Genomic DNA, 20,665 nt, shown 5'->3' on the forward strand with positions numbered 1-20,665 from the left:
TATGATCCTCTTGGCAATAGCATGTTCACACATCTCCTTCCATGACATACGATTTCAGATGGGAAATGCATTATAGAGAAGAGTAGGAAATGGGTGCAACATAGATTTTTAAACACAGTTATTTCACTTTCTTAGTTTACTATGTTTTTCAGACAATTTTTTTTTAGCTTAAATTATTTGACTGATGGTTTAGAGAAAAAAGCATTAGTTTTAGAACCAGAAGATCTTGGTTGTATCCAAATAAAAAACAGTGATACTGTCATCAGACTCTCAGCTTTGTTGTAATAACAACAAGGATAACATCTGTAATGCATAAAAGTAATAGGTGCTTGACACATTTTTTTTTTCCCAATTTCTTGTCTCCACTTCCACAGTGACCTTTTTAAGGCATTTTTGATAGACTTTATGAGCAGTGAACAAATTCAAATAGAAGCAGCAATTCAGTTCTTACTCTTCAAAGAGGCACCACACAACAGCATAGAGACACATCACCAAAGAATTCCCATTAAGGTTAGCACTGCAGGAATCCAGTTATCAGGGTTCCAATAATATAAAATCTTTATTAAGACAGAAGTAGTAATCTTAGAAATATAAAAAATATTTAGTAAGAACTGGTAACAGTACAGTTGAAAAAGTGAAGAACAATATATGCTGAGTAGAGTGCTTTGCATGTTTCACTCTTTCTTTTTATATTATTAAAATAAGATCATCACCTGAGGCTTATTTGAAAAATACAAAACACAAACAACAAATTTCAAAGCATAATAAACTAACATCTCTTTCTGCCACCGAAAACAAATGTCTTTGTTTAGAAGCAAAAGTCTTGTTCATAATATTGACTTTGGCTAGAATCCTCTCTCCTGTCATGGTGAACTTTTGGCAAATGCTTGTTCATTTATCAGGGTTACCCCACATCGTTGTTTTTGCAAGCCTGACTTCTGGGTACCACATCTCCTTGTGCACATTTCTACTGTAATATTTGGAATTAATTTACCATATTTATATTCTTTATTTGTGCCTCTTCTTTTGGGAAATAACTCCTATTTAAAAAGGGCCATTACTTTCTAATCTTAGAGCTATGGGATTCTGTAGAATTCTTGGCACAGAGAAGATAGCAATGAGTTTTGGTGAGATTGAATGAATCAGAGAGTTGCTTACAAGACAGTTTTTGCCTTTTCTCATTCTCTATCTTAAAAACACAAAAAATGTGTTTCTCAGATGGATCCCCATCTAAAATGTTATGTTTAAAAAACAGGTAGCAATACAAAATTTAATATAGACTTTAATTTCCATGACTAAGCCACATGATATTCCCAGTAGATGGCAGCGTAGGATAGGATAAATTTGTAAACACAGGCATTAGGTGTGCTGTTTCCTAAGACGTTTTAAGTCCTGGGTCTGGTTTCACAGAAATGAGAAAGGGAGAAAACATACTTTTGCAAACAGGAATCCATCAGCAACAGTAGTAGCAAAAATAGCACTACTTATATAAGTCAGTGAGAATCCTGATTACTTTGTTGAATTTTAGTAGTTCTTGAGATTAGGTATATGACTTAACATTCTATTTTATACTACAACAATCAGGGCATGTCTGGACAAAGCAAGATCAAGAAATTAGACCAGGTTCCAGCAGTGTCACTTGAAATACTGTGACCTTGTTTTCCTAAATAAACAATATACTATATTTCCAGTGATAAATAAACTAAACGGATGACAATTTGATTATGTCTTAATCACCTAGCTATTTTCAGCTCATTAAGATAAAATATTCCTACCAAACACATTTGGGAAGAATGCCACTATTATAAAAAATACTTAAAAAAGAGACCCCAGGCCTAAACCTGTTAAATTTGTGTCCTCTCTTCCTTCAAATATTTATTGAACACTTACAATATCCCAAGAAATATGCATCAGAATCACCATATAAAGGAAATATAAAACCTTAAAAAAACCCTTAAACTGAAAAGGATAAGAGTAGCATTTATTTAATGGCCATCATGTGCCATGATTGATGCTAAGCCTTTTAGCTGTATTATTTCAGTTTCCCCTAATTCTAATCCTAAAAGAAAGGTGTTCACTGCTTACAATTTATAATTGCAGCCTTATGCCCAGGGAGGTTCTGTATATTATCGAAAGTTGTACAGTTACTAAATGGTAGAACTCATGTTTACATATAGATTAGTGTGTCTCTAAAGATTACGTTCTTTCTACTAGACAATACCTACCTCCCAAGAAAATGAGGATATTGTAAGAGTTTTGAGAAAAATGAATTTCTATATCATATAAAGATACGTGTAGTGTTTTTTGTTGTTGTTGTTGTTTTGTCATGGGAATTGAATTGTATAGATCCAATTAAAGGAGTTTGAAAATTGCTTAAAGGTTAGATGAAAGAATCATCCTTACTCCTTGTACTTGGTTTACTTGACAGGTATGGGTAGATTTCCCAGTTTCTTTGTTCTGTCTTTTCTTCTCCCTCTTTCAGGTATACACACTAAAAATATCTAATTCCTTTACTAAAAAAAAAAAAAAAGCCACACCATTTTAAAAATTATGTTAAAGTCTAAGACAAATCAGGATATTACTTTTTTTTTCCCCAGGAATTGTATAAAAAAGCAAAATGTTTGTGTGGGAATGAAATATAATATTAATGGCTTGTATTTACGTAGCATGTTTTATAAATCTTTGTCTCTTGTTTGATTTGATCCTTGCAACATCCTTTGTACAATACATACAGCTATTCTAATCCCTTAGGTAATCCATATACACAGTAAATATTTAAATATGTATTATATGCAGGCTTGGCTCTCTCCATTAAGTACTCTTTCAACTGATGATTCAAAACAATTTTTAAAAATTGAATTTGAAGGTTAGCTTTTGACACTCTCAGTGCTTCCATAGTTTCTTACACTATCACCTAATGTTTTAACTGATTTTTAACTTTTTGGAGTCCCCAGTAGATATAATCATGAGGACAAGGACATTTACTCTTGCCTTACTTCTTGCAATAGTGACCTAACTGGCCTTGTTGCCTTGTCTTCCCCTCTACCCCTTCTACCCTCTACTCTGCTAACATAGTTTTAATCCTGCAACTATTCATTTACACTTCCCAGGAATATAAACTGGCTTTGTATTGTCTATAAAACAAAGTCTAAAATCCATAACATTGACCTAGACCTGTATCAATCTACCTTCCTGGGCTTACCTCTGGCCAACCCTCCTCATAGGCTCTAGACAGTTAATTTTTCTCCATTCAAGAAAAGACCATGTACTCTTACACCTTTATTCCTTAATTTACACATTTCTAAATATCTTTGCTTCTTGTTCTACCCATCAAAGCCTACATAAATTTCAAAAATCTCTTCCCAGATCTTCCCATATTCTCTAAGTCAGAATTTATGATGTTGTCTATGTAACAATTGTTTATTCTTTCTTTATAGCACTTGTCATAATGACTTATAACTTGATTTATTGGAAATACATCTATATTTCTACTTAGAAGTATTTGCAGGATATGAGTCCTGCCAGTCTCTTCACTTTATTTCACAATGTTCTCTAACTCACCACACCAGAAGATTGCTCAGACCTCTATCATTTCACTATTTTTTTTTGCCAGTCTTCTAGGTTCTACCACTTATTAAGTCTGACTTTGAGCAAGTTATTTGAACTTCTGGAATATCAGGAATATATGTGTATCTATGTAAAGTGTAGTATAGCATATCTGTGTATAGATAAATTTATAAACATAAATTTCATGACTAGGTATAAAGTTTTATTAATATATTAGTGGAATTATTTTCTTTTAAGAAAAATCATTAAAATTTGATTTATTTCGTCCGAGAATTTCCGAAACTTATTTTAGGTCATGTATATATTACTATCCAAAGTATCCTCTTTTTATAGTTACACTTTAAATAAAGGTTGCAACTTTTTTTTTTTTTTAACCTGCTTTTGGCCCTGCTTAAGCACAAACCATGAAGATACTATTATAGTTGATCAAGCAGTTACTCCTCTTTGTCACGAACATGAGGAGTGATGAAATAAATGGCTAAGGATTGACAGGACACTGGACTACGTATGTCATCAGACATTTATCTCACCATTAGGTAAATCACCAGTGAAAACAAAAGAATTTCTCATCTGTCATTTGATCATGTACCAAGCTTCTTACATCTGTGTGCAGTTAATTTGGTTTGATTCATAACCTTAATTACTTAACTTGTTACATTTTACAGAAAAGACAATAATAATATTCTCCCTGTCATGAAATCTTTCGTCAGTGGGTATTAGAGTCACAGCAGATGTGCAAGGCTGTAACCTAGCAGAGTACAATTTATGTATTTTTGCTGACTTTCAGATTATTTCATTAACTCTCATCGAAGATAGTTTTTAAAAGTCCGCCAATAAACTTTGTTTCAAGTTTATAAAACAGTTATAAAACAGTTGCTTCTCATGCAGTGTCTCAAAGATTTAAAATCAAATATAAACCAGATTTGTATAGAAAATAAGTAATGTTTAGTGTTAAAACACTGATAATTTTATCAGAAATGCTAATTTTTCTCATTTGCCAAATTTTTTAATAAAAATTAATAAATATTAGAAATAGTTTTTAAAAATATTTGTATTATAAAGAAAACGTGAAAAGTTTTTTTTTTCCTTAGAAGGAACTGCAAATGAGAAGTAGAGTGTAGTGAAGGAAAAATCATTTTTATTCTCCCCTCCTAGGTTCTTGGCTGAGAAACCCTGTAATAAAAGACAAACAGATGTTTGATAACATATATACCTCCTGAATACATGAGAGATACCCAGGAAAATTGAGTAATTTTCCAAAATGGCCCAACCCACCACCTTAAATACTGTCTCCAGTTAAAGACAAAAGACGATGTGGTTGGGGTGGGGTACAAAGAGAAGCCAGTTATGAGAATCACCAGGAAAAGCAGTAGACAAGGGTAAGGTTGATATGCAGATTTAAGTCAGTTGCTTTTCCATTGATAAAGAATTTAGAGAAATTCAGTGATCTTCCTCTTGGTATATATAAGGTTACCTTCTACTCTGTTTTCAGAGCTTTCTCTGTGTCAGCTGATTCTTAAATATAATCAGCCTAAAATAAAATAATTCTTATGCCAAAGAGGCATATTTTGGGATGGTAAATTCTGTTGTCCTTCAAGAAGTTTGAACATCATTTCAGCCATCACTTAATGCCAAATGTTTTCAAACAATCTGTTTCCGTGTTTTCATCAATTAATAGACATTTATAAAATAACTAATATAATGCTATACTTATTAGTCATCTCCTATGTTCTGAGCACTGCACTAGGAGAGTCTTCTGAAGTAACTTTTAATAATCCTCATTGGCAGATTAGAAATTGAGGCTCAGAGGTGGTAAATAACTCAGCCCAGGTTCACAGCTGTTAAAAAACAAAATTCAACTGAGTAAATTTAAAGATCAAATTGACTTTATTCAATGATTCATGAATCTGGCAGCATCCCATCTAGCACTAGAAAGGAGCTCCAAGGAGCTATACAAAATGGAAGGCTTTTATAGGCAGATAAGGTCGGGGACAAGAAAATATCCGATTACCTAATCTTTCTTTGGGAGATGGAAAGGGTCTGTCAGGCAGATTACTTCACTAGGGCTGACCGGAAAATTCCAGACTGACCAGTTATGATTATATAACTGGAAAGGAAACTGCATTTTGGTTGGATGTTAAGTCTTGGTTTCCTGACGTGGAGCTTAGCACAAATTACCCCATTTTGGGCCCATTGTTTCTTTAACAGTTATTGACTGGAAGACCTGGGATTCAAACCAAGATCTGTCTTATTCCCAATACTATATTCTTTCTATTCCATACCTGGGGCCTGTTTGCTTTCTATGTAAAAATTCTGACAGAATTTATATGAAATTAGGTTATTATTTACTTCATTTCAAACTTCTATCTGAATATGTTATTTCCTTTTGATTAGAAGACCTGGTCATACTAAGAATGAATGAGTGTGGTGAGAATTTAGTAATAATGTTTTCTAAACATGAAGTTATTATAAAAATCAATTCCTTTTTTAAAACTATGATATTACTCCTAGAACTTCTTACTCATTCTCAAATGTGACATGCTAATGAAATTAGTAAATGCTATAATATTAGAAAAAATGCAGAAAACAAGAAAAAACATGAAAAGATTATTTAAAAATATAACAGCCGAAGTTTAAAGTAATTAACAGCACAACTTGATTTTCCTAGAATGAAACACAGGGCCACTACCTAAAAGACATTTTTTAGGAAAGCAAAACAAAATGAAAACATTTCCTAAGTCTCTTTAATTAGTGATTTGACTCACTTTGATTACCTATATTATTACTCTTGAAGGTCATGTGACTTTCTTTATATTTTGTAAAATATTATTTAATATTTTAATATAAAAATTTTAAATGTTTAAATTATTAAAATTTAATATGTTTAATGATGTATTTACATTATTGGTTTCTAGTTTGTAAATAACTTTTTAAAATAAATCAACTGTGCTAATAACTATTTTCCTTAAAATAAACCGTTGGTCTTCTGGTAAGTGGCTCAGGAAGATTTAGTCATGTACTTTTAGGGGCGCCTCTGTGGCTCAGTTATTAAGCGTCTGCCTTTGGCTCAGGTCATGATCCCAGGGTCCTGGGATCGAGCCTACATCGAGCCCTACATCGGGCTCCCTGCTCAGTGGGAAGCCTGCTTCTCCCTCTCCCACTCCCTCTGCTTGTGTTCCGCCTCTCACTGTGTCTCTCTCTGTCAAATAAATAAATAAAATCATTTTTAAAAAGTAAAAAAAAATAAAATAAAAATAGTCATGTACTTTTAAGCAATAAAATAGTCACGTAGAATCAAAAGAAAATTATATACCAATTGTCCAGGATGTAATTTGCTTATGAAGTGATAGGCAAAGTTATGCCATACTAGTTTTCCATATCTGCCTACACTTTTTTAAATAAGCCCTTCTGTAAGTCTTCTGTTACTTTGTGTCTATGTCCTACTGGGACTTGACTGAACAAAAAGACTAAGAAATAAATGAATGTAAAATGTGATTCTCACTATTCATGGAGCTGATTCTCTTATACGGTATATAAATGTAACACTTAAAACACATGGAAATAAATGCCCAAACACTTGCATAACCATGTCACTTTTCAACAGAGAAGAAAAAGTGCAGTGTTTTGAGGGTCACCAAGAGACTTTATTCCTAAGCCACATCTGAAGAAAGAAGAGTGACTTAGCCACCTAGTTCCCATGTCTGCTACTTAAGAAGAAAAATTAAATGGTTTATAGTTAGAGGTTAATAGCAGAATGACTTGAGATATGAAGCAAAGATTTCCATTTTCCACATAGGTTCAAGGGAACTTAATATTGCTGTTCCCCACAGAGGTATACATATATCATATCTCATAATACATCTTCCTGCATGTTCTGTAAGAGCAGATAAAAATAGCCATGCTTTCCTGTTATGTGTTTCTTCACACTCTCTCCACTTTGGCCTACCATAAAGGTATTTTATGATATTCATCATTGTCAACCCATTACATTAATGTTATTTTTACTGATTTATTTTTAAGAATGATTTAAAATAAGACAAATGAATTTGTTATAATTCTGTTACTACATTAAAAACTTATAATTTAATATATTTTTTCTATTCTTCTTACAAAAATAATGTAAATCAATGCTGAATATCTGAGAGGGTTTTTTTCTTTCTTTTTTCCTTATAAGGGGTACATGGATTAATCAAGTTTAAGAAACACAGGAATTTTGGAACAGTAGAACAAATGTAGCATCTGAAAACAGATCTGGGCTGACATTATGACCGTCAGTTAAACTGGGGAAGTTAATTCCTGTTTGGAACAGTGCTGCCTAGTTAGTAAGGTTGCTACGAAGAATAAAAATACTTCCATAAGCTTCTAGCATCCTGTAGGCAATCAATTAGTGACCACCATTACCAATACTACTGTGTCATTATTTCTTCATATTAGAAAAGTCAAAGAACAAGATAAATTTAGTTTGGGGTGGGAGATTTTGTGATTATAGAAATATCAATGATGGGCTCTATTTCCTAGGCATACAAGGCAGAGTGGATGTTAAGGCATAGCTCAGCAAGTCATATATTTCCCTAGTTTCTTCAGTAATATTGAACGGATATAAGAAGTGAAGACTAGGTCAGGTCAGTCGAACATGCCAGAGGCTTCTTCTGATACCCTGACCTATAAAAACATGGCTGGAGTGCTTTTTGAAATTAAGGGTAAGAAAGTAAAGTAAATGCTCTTTCATTTTTTGGTGGCTAAACTTTTGCTTATCATATTTAAGTATTTGTTAATCTTACTTAAATCTTCTTTCTACTGACTTTAAATTTCTTCTACCTTGGGAAATTTACTAAAGAAAAAGATGGACAAATCCAGTAGTGTGCTGGTAAACTACCTCTTAAAAAGAAAAAAAAAAAAAAAACCCTGGTATGTATTATTTACCAAATTCCATAGTGTTAATATTCCCACCATGACTGATATCAAGCTACAAAAGGCTGAACAACCAGCTTACAAACCTTCTGAATTCTTAACAGTACTCTCTTATTACCTTGAATGAGCAGCACCCCATCATTCCAAATTATCAGCTGAAAACAAAGTTCTAGACATATTTGGTTGATCGCAAACTATCTTGTGAGGTGTAATGCTACTAAAGGATTGGTCTTCAATGAGTCAAAATCAGCTTTGGGATAATAATATGCCTCTGCAGTGAGCACAATAGTGTAGAAAACATGTAAGGTTGTAAAGACATAACCCCTCATCTCTAAGCATATGTCTCTAAGCAGCCATAATAAAAAATCAGATTAAGTCTAAAGCATCTAATGCCTTTTTCAAGTTCTTCATTGTTGGGTTAAAAACCTTTTTTTATTATTCTGCTACACATCATGAAACATGGATGGGTAACTAGAATGAATTGATGAAAAGATTGGATAGCATTATTTATAGAGACTTTCTCCCTTCTATTCTTTTCCCCATGCATTGTTTTTGTTGAAATCAGAGTAAAAATATAGTTATAAATTAATGTGATTTATGGATATTAATTCTGGGCTTTTTACTATGGAACTCAATTTGCTGCATGTGATAGTTTCAGGAATTTTGATTCATAATCCTTTGGGGATTATATTTGCAGGAAATGGTGTCTAGTCAGTTACCTCATTGTCTCTTTAGCCAATCTGGACTTAAATTGGACAAGTTTAATTCAGTTCATGAAACATGAGTTAGTTTCTTCTCTACCTGCCCTGAGATGGACCTCTGAGTAGACAGGTATGGGTTCAAAGATGAAGGTTAATCAGGAGACAATTTACAGTGGTTCTGTTTATTTTACTTAGGCTGGGGTTAGGTTTACTTATTAGCTTCTTTGACTAAGTCTTTCTACACTTAAGATAAAAGTATTTCTTCTTATTTTCCTTTTTAAGCTTCAGGGTATTATTTACTTATTATAATATCTATAAGAGCATGGCAAGTGTTACATGTGTTAACACATATAAGAAATATATAAAGTTCTCTCTGTACTTACTTTAGCGGCTTATATTGCTTTGTTTAGTTTATAATTATAGAAATATGTTTTGCTCATGGAAACTTTTTTTTTTTTTTTACAAATTCAGAAGCAGGAATAAACTCTTTTATTTTTAGTCAGGGATTTTTAACCTGGGTTCTGTGGATGGGTTGTACAAGCCTGTAAATCTGAATATAAAAGTGCATGCACATACACATGTGCACATTGTTTTAAAGAGAGAGACCATAGTTTTCATCAGATTCTGCAACAGTTCATGAATCCTCCCTGCCCCCAATTAAGAATGATCACATATCTTTTTATAATGTATGACATTGGTCCTTTAACTTATCAACTGCCATACTGGCATTGTAAAAGATGCAGAGGTCTTTATTGGATGCCTTCACTAGATTACAATTTATGAGATTCCCTATATTTTTTTCAAGAGTTTTGAATAATTTTTTTGTTAAGTAGTCTGCATTTATAGTAAATTTCATGCTGGAGATGCCTCCTATAACATTTACAATATTATTGGATTTATTTTTTAATTACTTTGCATCTTTTATCCTCAGACCTTAATTTCTTTATAACTCATAGATGCACATTGCTAGCATTCTGGCTTCAAGAATGTTCTATTTTTGTAATGGATTTTATAGTTATATAGTTATATTTTAGAAGCAGATAAAATTCTGGCAGTGTATTCTAACCACTTAGAAATGTTTTTAAGTTTTCATATCTCATTCAACATTCTAAGTTGAAAGATCTCCCTTGTTAAAAAAAATGTAGCGTAATAATAATGGCTAAATCCTAAGAGAAATTCTCTTTCCCACAATATATTGTAATACACAAATTCCAAACACAATAAATGGTGAATATTATTGATTATGTATATTTCAGATCTAGCACTTCACCTCCACATGAAGTGTCACTGCCTTTTTAAGACCTAATTCTTTTATCTGGATTAATAAAATAAGATCCTAACTGGTTTCATGGGGACTGCTTTCTTTATTCTCCAGTCTTTTCTTCATGTATTCTAAATTACTTACACTTACTGAACATATCTGATCATCCTATCACCCTTTTCTTTTTTCTTTTTTATAAGATTTTATTTATTTGACACAGAGAGAGAGAGAGAGAGCAAGCACAAGCAGGGGGAGCGGCAGGCAGAGGGAGAAGCAGGCTCCCGGCTGGGCAGCGAGCTGGATGCAGGGACTTGATCCCAGGACCCTAGGATCATGACCTGAGCTGAAGGCAGATGCTTCAATCAACTGAGCCACCCACGTGCCCCCTATCATCCATTTCTTGTAGCACCTTTTTGGGCCTTTCTGATTGGGAGATAAAGTCCATATTCTTTAGGTTGATATTAGAAATCTTCAAATTTTTTGTCCTAATAGTCTACTACTTTCTTGAACCCGACTTTTTATTATTTAAACCACTTCAAGCTGGATATTCTATTATTTACAACAAGAAGATTTTCCCTGACTTATTTAGCTTTGTACTTCAACAAGTCTTGGTCGTGTGGTTGAAAAATAGATAATCTAAAGACATAGGTGATCTTTACAGGTAATTTTATAACATACTCAAATACAAATAATAGTTAGTCAATAATACATTAAATAAGCCTGTAGAAATATTATCTTTTTTAAAAAAAACTATCTTAAAATATGCAGGTGTTTTTGTCGGCTCGTTCTCAAGAACATAGAAGTTATGACTTACTTGGATATCATTTCCCCTTCCTGCACAATGGGTGGACTGAACTTCTAAGGTTACTTCTGGTTTGGTAATACTTTATGCAAAGAGAAGCATATATATTGCCCTGTGGAGATGTGTGTATTTTGTAAGTATGCATGGAAACATAAAAGCTGGTATGGCTTACGGAAAATAGCAAAGACCATTTGCCACAATCTTTGGGAGTAAATTCTTAAGTCACACATTTGTAATCGTTTCTAGGCAGTATTAATTGGTTTGCCTCTTTTAGCAAGTCTAAGGTAGTTTGTCAGAGAATTATATGGATTACAGTAGCACTCAACTGCAAATCTAGAACTCCTTTCACATCTTGCTACAAAATTTGTTTATTCTGTTATGCTTTGTTTCAAGCATTCTGCTTTGCTAGATTTTGTTTTATTAATCAGAAATTTGGATGATAAAAATCAATGTGTTGTTATAAATTAGATTTTTTTCCCACCGTGGTACAGGCTAAAATGATCTGTCCCAAAGAAGCAAGATCCAGTAGAGAAGATTGACTCAGAATAGGTACATGATTTTCATGTTGAATCAGAAATGAAAAGCAATACATTTTAATGGTTGGAATACTGCTATAACATCTTAGGATATTACTGATGATATAGATCGGTCTTGGGTAATATTTACTTGACTTATAAAATGATTTGAATATATATTTGTGGAATGTGAAAGTTCTATGGTCACATGCCCTAGGGCAGGGGTAGGGGCTAAGAATTAATTTACTAAATGACCAGGAGAATATTTATGCTTAAAATAATTGCAGGGTTTGACTATATAAAATATGATTAAAAGTTCCAAAGCAGACAGTTTTAATGAAGCTCCAAAAAAAGTGAGAATATTTTAGTTGTGAAGGGTATTTGGGGAAAAATTTGCAGCATTAAATAGGAATAGCTTTAAAAAATGCATAGAAATCTCAGATTAATTCCCTTTCAATTATTTTACAACTATTATTTTGTGATGCCTAACATATATACAGAAGTATAAAAAAGTAGTACAATAACTTAGCAGATATGCATAATACAATCTCAGTAATTGTCAACTTATTCCCAGTATTGTTTAAACTTATTACACATGGTCTTCTCCACTAACTTATTCTGGAGCAAAAGTCACATAGTAACATTTTTATCCATAATAAGAAGTTCTTAATTCTAAAGTACTCAATTTCCAAAAATTTTCCTTATGGCTAGTTTTTTTTTGTCTTATTTAAGAAATCTTTCCATACCCCCAAATTATTAAGATAGTGTCTTATATTCTTCCTAAGTTTATAATTTTGTTTATTTAGTTTTATTTTTTTAATGATTTTATTTTTTTAAGTAATCTCTACATCCAACATGAGGCTCAAATTCACAACCCCGAGATCAAAAGTAGCATGCTCTACCTACCGACTGATCCAGCCAGGCGCCCCTAATTTTGTTTATTTTTGACATTAAAGTCTACAAATTCACCTGGGCTTAATTTGGATTAGGGATCATTCTTATTTTGTCTCTATGCATGACCATTGCCCGGTATAATTTATTGAACCTCTCATCCTTTTACCACTGCTCTGTAGTGTCACTTTTGATTTAAAACCGTGTCTATACGTTGTAGATCATTAGCTAGACTTTTTATTCTATTCTCTTGTCTATTTGTCTCCCATGCACCCATACCACACTATCTTAATCATTGCATTTTATATTACGTCTTTATTTGAGGTAGACAAAGCCTTCCCACCTTGATTTTTCTTCATCAAACATAATGACAAGGTTGTTTATTATACTCTCTTAGGATCTTTTTTTTTGGAAGAGTTGCCATATTCAGTGGTGTTCCCTTTTCTTTCTGACATTGGTAAAATGTGACTTCACTTTTCACCTTCAGCCTCCTCAAAGTAATATATAGATTTTATTATTATTTTCAAATAACCAACTTTTGGCTTTATTTTGTATGTTTGCTTTCTAGTTCATTAATCTCATTTCTTATCATTTAAAAAAAGTCTCTGAGTTTTAAAAAGTCTCTGAGTTTATTTTTTCATTTTCATTTTCATAAAAAAGTCTATTTGAGTTTATTTTTTTGTTCTTTTTCTAACTTCAGATGAAATGTAGTTTTAAATAGCATGTAGGGAAAATAAGTTTTAAGGAAATAGATAATATTTTTAAATAATGATAACAAAAATACTACATATTTAAATTAATGAGATGCAGTTAAAATGGTAGTTAAGGGAAAATATACAGCTTTCAATTCTGTTTTAACTTCATCCATCTCGCAGTTTTATGATGTAGTATTTTCATTCATTCATTTATTTAAAAATATTCTTTATTCCTTTAACTTCTAAATACCTGTACGTTTTGATCTCTAGTATAATTTCTTAAAGTCATAGATAATACTTAGCATGATTTCAGTCCCCTGAATCTGTTCAGATCTGCTTTATAGACTAATATATGATCAATTTTCTTATGCATTCATGTGTGCTCAAAAAATGTGTATTCAGTAATTGTTCATTGTGGTGTTTATATATTCTATATATCAATATGGTCAGGATTTAATTTCAGCTATTGTATTTTTAATTTCTAGAAGTATTTGATATGTTTTCAGATATTCTATGCTACTTCTATAGTCTCTAATACCCTGACCAAATTTCAAACTTAGGGTTTATATGTCTTGAACTTAATAGGCATAATTATTTTGCAGTTTGTTTATGAAAATTTCTGTAGTTACTGTGTTTTTGTTTATGCTTTTGGTGGTTTTGTTGCTTCTTGGTTATGACATCTTATTTTCTCATGTGCCTAGCTATATTTAATCATGTGGTGTTCACTAGATTGAAAAAAATTGCTAGAAATAATTGGAGACTTAGAATACTGTTATCTTCTCACAGAGAGAATTTAAATTTCTTTCTGCTAGGCCCTGGAGAGCATTACCAGTCCCACACCACTTTAATCCAATGTTCTGTTTTCTTTGGATCAGGAGTATCCAAATTATATTATGATGATTTTGTACAGCTAATGCAAAACTTCTTGACTGTGAAATCAAGCAAGGGAGAAATTTTCTATAACTCTTCCAACAAATGGCTATTTTAATTCAAACATATCTTACTGTGTTAGCTCAGTTATATAGGGAACATCATAATAATATGAGTGAAGGCATGGATATGAATTCCTACTTAGATGTTCAAAGTCCACCTGTTTGAAATCAAATAACATATTCCACACAAAGCCATCCTACACATCATTGATTTTCTCTTTATTTCCACATTAACGAAGTTTATGAGGCACTGTGAATCGGTCTTCTGCTGTGAAACTTAATAACTTTCTGTTTTCAGTAATCATCCAGACTTCTAATCTCTGCATTCAGGATGTCCCATGCTCAAATATTTTACATTATCTACCATGAGCTTCTTTTTCCTGACGTAAATCTAGCTTCCAGCTTCACTACCTTCCCAGCATTTCCCAGAATAGATTACACTCTTCCTATGTAATTCTATACCTTCTCCCTGCAAAGCTTTTCTTCTCTTTACATTAAAAAAAAAAAAATCCGTTCTTAAAGAACTACATTATTATTTTTCTCCTCTATTTATAGGGAACTTACTATGTATCTCAGCCCAAATAAATGTACCTTATTTCCAAACTCAAAGTTAAATAACAATTGCGCTATCATTTGACATTATCTAGTATTTGTTTAAATTGTTCTAAGTGTATATCTTGTCTTCCAGCGAGACTGTATGCTTTTCAAGGAAACAAACTTTTGTTTTTGTAAACCTTATAGAGTGCTATGTACATAAGAAGACCTCATAAGTGTTCACTTAAACAGACAAAAGCATGCTATGATGAGAACAGAATTACTAAGAATATAACCCAAACAATAGCAAAAAGGCCTATAAAAATGAATACTTACCTCGACTCAAAATTACTGCCTAACAGCTCTAACAAATTTTCCTTACTTTGATGATGGAAATTCTAATGTATTAAAGTAACTATTTCATTAATGTCTTTTATTGCCAACATAAGAATAACTCCTGTAAGAGTTCCCAAATATTTTCTGTGTTTATGACTAATTCAGACTACTTTAGGATTATATTTCATCACTAAGTACTTATTATAGTTGTAGTTGTTTTTGTGGAAAAAGTTGGCTGCACTGTGGGCCAAGGAAACACATGAATTATGACTGTTGTAGTGGCTGACAGCTGACTGACTTTATTCCCACCTAATTCATCAGTAACTTCAATAAGTAGCTGGAAAGTCATAGGTTCCCGAATCCCTTGAAATGCATCATACTGGAAATTCTGAGTGGTGGCCAGAGAAGAAGGATCAACACCTACTCTCCAAAGTATGAATTGATTATTTGTATTTCCTGAGAATGATGAGGTAATAAAACAGAAATAAAAGTACATTATGTATTGTGTTATTTCTATTGTCTTGTTCAAGTTCTTACTGTAAAATATGTTGCATGATAATGTGTTCCTAACAGTTACAAAATATGTTATGTGGGTATCTTGTAAAATAGCATAGAAGTGACTTACTTAAAATCCTATGTCTTACCTCCTACAATTAAATATCTCAGCTGTTCCTGTGGAGAATCTTTGTCTGGACAGTTGAGCTGAATAAAAGGTGTCCTAAGTGGAATAAATCTAGATTTCCAAATGTGGTGGATTTCATACAAGAGGTTCATCATTTATATTCTACAATACAAGAATATTATCTATTTTAGCTTATGTTTAAAAAATCTTGCCATATCCAGTAAATTACTTGTTTCTTTTTATTACTCATTATTTTCACCTTTATAATATCATTCAAGCATACTTTTACAGTCCATCTTAATTATTTTACATTTGAAGACTACATTTTAGTGTTTCATCACAGAAACGTTGTTGTTTGGGGCTTTCCAACTATATAGTCCATGTTCCATTTTTAATTTTATGAATGAGGGATTTTTTTTTTTTTTTCAACTAGGCTCTACTCCCAACATGTGGCTTGAACTCACGACTTTCAGATCAAGAGTCACATGCTCTGCGATTGAGCCAGCCAGATGCCCGTGAATGAGGAATTAATTTTTAATAATGTCTCTTTCCCACGTAATTTTGCTAGGACAGGTACTCATGACATTCGTGAAATTGCTGAATTTTAAAATTAGACCAGAAACTAAATGTTATCTATTCTAATTATTTCCCTTTAATCCAGAAGATATATGTCATCAAGTCTCCTCTTAGACAATTACCCAAAAGGATACTCACTACTTAAAAGAAAGCATATTTCACTATTGGAGAGCTTTACTTGTTAGAAATACTCTTTTTTATTAACTCAAGTATTTTTGCCTGCAAATTCAACCTATTCTTCCTAGTTTTTGTTCTGAAGAAACTCAAAATCTAATAAAGCATGTGACTTACATTTTAAACATGTGAGCGATTCCAGCAATTAGATTGAAAGGGAAACTATATTATCTCTGAGAATGTTTGAATTCTAAGGTTCTTTGACTGTATAATCTAGAAGTCTGATAAATTACTTGCCACTAACACACCTCTTCTCACCTGTAACAGACTGTTATAGATTATCTCCTCTCCTGAAGAATATAAGCATAGTCTCAGAGACATTTTCAAAGTAGTAATCAATGAAGACACTAGCAATTTTTTGGAATGGGATGTGAAATGAAACCAATTTATGTCCTCAGTTTAGGAAAATGAAGTGCCTGATTCCATTTATGCTTTCTTTCCTTAGTAATATTTCTTAAACATTCTTGGGTTCCTTCAGTTTGAACAGTTTCCTTAGAAGTCATGTGTTGTTTTGTTTTGTTTTTTTCCTCTCCAACACAGTGCAGCTTGCTTTGTTGGATTACCCAATGGAGACCATAAAGGGGTACTTGCTAATATTTAAGCACTATTTCACTAAGTACTGGTTTCTTTAAAATTAAAGCCTTGATACAACCATATTTCCCAGAAAATGAATCATCCTTAGTTTCCCTTTCTCCTTCCAAATACAATCCAAAATAGGGAAATATAGTATCTGTTCTTTCACAATTTCTCATAGTCACTTTAGTAATAGTAAATAATAATAACTATAATTAATATTTATTGAATGCATAATATGTGCTAGACTCTAACATACCTACACTAATATATATTTAGCAACCCCATGAAAAACGTAGTATTATTATCCTAAAATGGAAAATGAAAAGAGATACAATAGCTCAGATAGCTATAAAGTGTATAGGAACCAGAATTCAAAAATATCTCCAGAGCCCAAGCTTTTAACCTGAGAATACTACTTTCTACGTAATCATAATCAGTGTTTATACTATTACAACACTAGTCTACTGTGTTATCTGTTCTCATAAAAAGTCCCTTCCCGGGGCGCCTGGGTGGTTCAGTCAGTTGAGCATCTGCCTTCAGCTCAAGGTCCTGGGATGGAGCCCTACATAGTCGTTGGGTTCCCTGCTCAGCGGGGAGTCTGCTTCTGCCTCTCACTCAGCCACTCCCCCTGCTTGTGCTCGCTCTCTCTGTCAAATAAATAAACAAAATCTTAAAAAATGTCCCTTCTACTCTCTAAAAGATATTCTGAATTTTATTAATTCATTGAAAGACAATTTTTCTTCATCTTTTAAATGATGGCTCAATTTATATGCACTCTTAAAGCATTTCCAGTTCTAAGAAACTATGGTTTGTGTGTTTTATAACATCTTCATATTTGAGCTGAAATTTTAACAAAATCCCAAATAGGTTTCCCTTGTTAATCAAACCTTTTTTTTAAATTAGCCAAATATATTTTAAGTACTATAAACTGAAATGTTGGTTATAAACCAATACATTTTAAATACAAATATAGGTGTCTGTGTTTCTCTATGAAGGAAAAAATCATTGTCCAGTACTCAACCTAAATTTTCATTTTTTTCTATTTGTTTTTTTTTTTTTCCATTGTTGTGGACAAGAAAAATATATAGAGAGATATTTGGAGAAAATGACTGTATAAAACTGGATATAGAAAGATATTGGAGAAAAAAAAAGAAAGATATTGGAGGCACAAAGAAAAAATGTACTATATATAGTGTGTGTGTATATATATGTATGTGTATATACAGAAGTAAATATACTATGTGTGACAAAATATAGCCATATATTTAGCTAAACATACACACACACACACACACACACACTCACACATGCATATCTATTCCTAGTGGCTCAAATCCTGTGATTGCAGAATAGCCAAGATGGTTTAGATGCTAAAAACTGGATGTTGGCAGAGTTCTTCACCTCTATAACTTTGCACAATATTCTCTCTTCACAGAAAATTCTTGTTCTACCACTTATTTTCCTATTGGACTCATTCATTCAAATACCTTTTTCCTCTATTCTCAAGTTACTCATTTGTGAAATAAAACAGATAAACTGGACTACTAATACAATTGATTTGAATATGCAGTAGCACTTTCATAAAGATTACATAGGAAAATGGATTATTTAACTTTAAAGTGTCTCACAGTAAAAGGGCATAAAATAATACTTAGGACTCTAATGGCTTTATTTTGAGTATAGTACTTTGCAGGAACAGTGTGAATTAATGAAGAGACAACCAGGGTTGTTGAAGAACTTTGAAAGAAAAAAAAAAAAGTTCTCTATAGTTAGAAGGTCAAGATCAAATGTAAAGACATGAGATAATTAATTGAGTTGAAATTATTCATGAATTTTCTTGTAAAGTCTGTTACCTTTAAAAATTAATCCATCTCACATTAATGAGGAATTATCAAACCTAAAGATATTAAAACATTACTGAAAGGACAGAAGGTAAAGACCAACACACAGTCCTCAGATGGAAGCTGTCTAAAAGCTTTTAAAAAACAAAATCTTCCCATGATAATTTGTGGCTTTTATTTATTGGTGGCTTCTAAGCTCATCTCTTGACCTTATTTTCTAGACCTGTATTTTTCAACAATTTTTGAAATCTCCATTATTTTTTAAACTCAAGGAACATGTTGGAAAGAAGAATTCTTCCTTCTCAACCATTGTTATGGCCAGCCTTTAAGCTAGTTTTTAACATTGAGCACAAGGAGACTCTGCCAAGCTTGAATCATCAGCTCCTATTTCTGGGGTGTTGTTTCTATGGCTTGGCATTTAATATATTATGCCAATGTTCCTTGTCAGAATTAATTTTGGCAAAAGACCATCATTATACTGACTAACTGAATCTCCAGTTACAGAATAATGTAGCACATTCACTTTTCTTAAATGTTCCCAATTAAAATATTAGAAGTATAACTATAGAATTATGGTAATTTCCTCAATACAAAGTCTGTAAGAGAGAGAAAAACTAAGTTTTAGTTATTTATACATTTCAAAAACATAGAATTACTAAGCATTTAGAATGCAAGAAGCTCTTTTCCCTAAGAAAAAAAGGGTAGGTAATGCTTCACCTTTCTCTTAACTTTCAACACAAAAATATAAATAAAGCAAGGTAGCATAATTCATAACATTATTGCTCATGCTCTAGAATTTTACAATATGTATTAGTAACTAAATTTCAGTAACTAAAAACAAACAACCAATTTATCTGGGAAATCCTTCCAAACCTATTGCCAATTAAAAACAAATAAGACTATCTTTAAGAAATAAGGAGAAGTTGGCTGGAAGCCTTCATGTCTGAGGAAAACTGCTTGGAAACTAGAGGAAGCGAGGGTACTGGTGACCATGAGATCTCTGTGGCTGCTCAGAACCTCCTTCCTGTGTGGCCCGCTCTAGGCCTTTTAAGCTTTGGGTTCCAGGGCTGAGGTGCCTGGAGCAAGCTTCTCCCATCCTGGCAGTGTGGGCCTGGATGAAAACACAGTGCATGACCAAGAGCATATCATGGAGCACCTAAAAAGCATCATCAACAAACCAGAGGCGGAGATGTCTCCACAAGAGCTACAGCTCCGTTATTTCAAAATGCTTGATTATGATGACAATAATTTGCGTGATGGCCTAGAACTTTCCATAGCCATCACTCACATCCATATGGAGGAAGAGAATGAACAGGCACCACCAATGAGTGAAGCTGAACTGATTAACTTGATGTTTGTTTTGAGAAAGGATGACAAGAACAATGATGAATACATTGACTATGCTAATTTGCAAAATCATGGAAGTAGACATTGTTTGGCCACCTAGTTATATGCAAATGTCACCCATTATAATGTGATTGAACACTTTTGGTAATGCAAAATAACGCATTTCGAACTCCTGCTGCAGTATTTTGGTAAAAACCTGTAGCAGTTTGTTAACACTAGTGTGAGAAAGAGAGAAATCAAGAGAAATAGAATAGAAATGGGACATATTGTAGTCCTCAAGTACTGTTAAATCTCTTATTGGACAAGGGCTTGGTTAAAGAATCCTTTCAAGAATGTTGGATAATTGGAGCAGAGTAGTCAGGAACTTGACTATGGAATACCTCT

General features: G+C 32.7%; 1 pseudogene; it reads left to right on the top strand.

The window, feature by feature from the left end:
* The first annotated feature begins 19,925 nt into the window (after window positions 1-19,925).
* Window positions 19,926-20,381, top strand: LOC118548017 (multiple coagulation factor deficiency protein 2 homolog pseudogene; annotated as a pseudogene).
* The last annotated feature ends 284 nt before the right edge of the window (window positions 20,382-20,665 follow it).

The sequence above is a fragment of the Halichoerus grypus genome, chromosome 12, assembly GCF_964656455.1.
Source record: "Halichoerus grypus chromosome 12, mHalGry1.hap1.1, whole genome shotgun sequence".
NCBI classification, from domain to species: Eukaryota; Metazoa; Chordata; class Mammalia; order Carnivora; family Phocidae; genus Halichoerus; species Halichoerus grypus.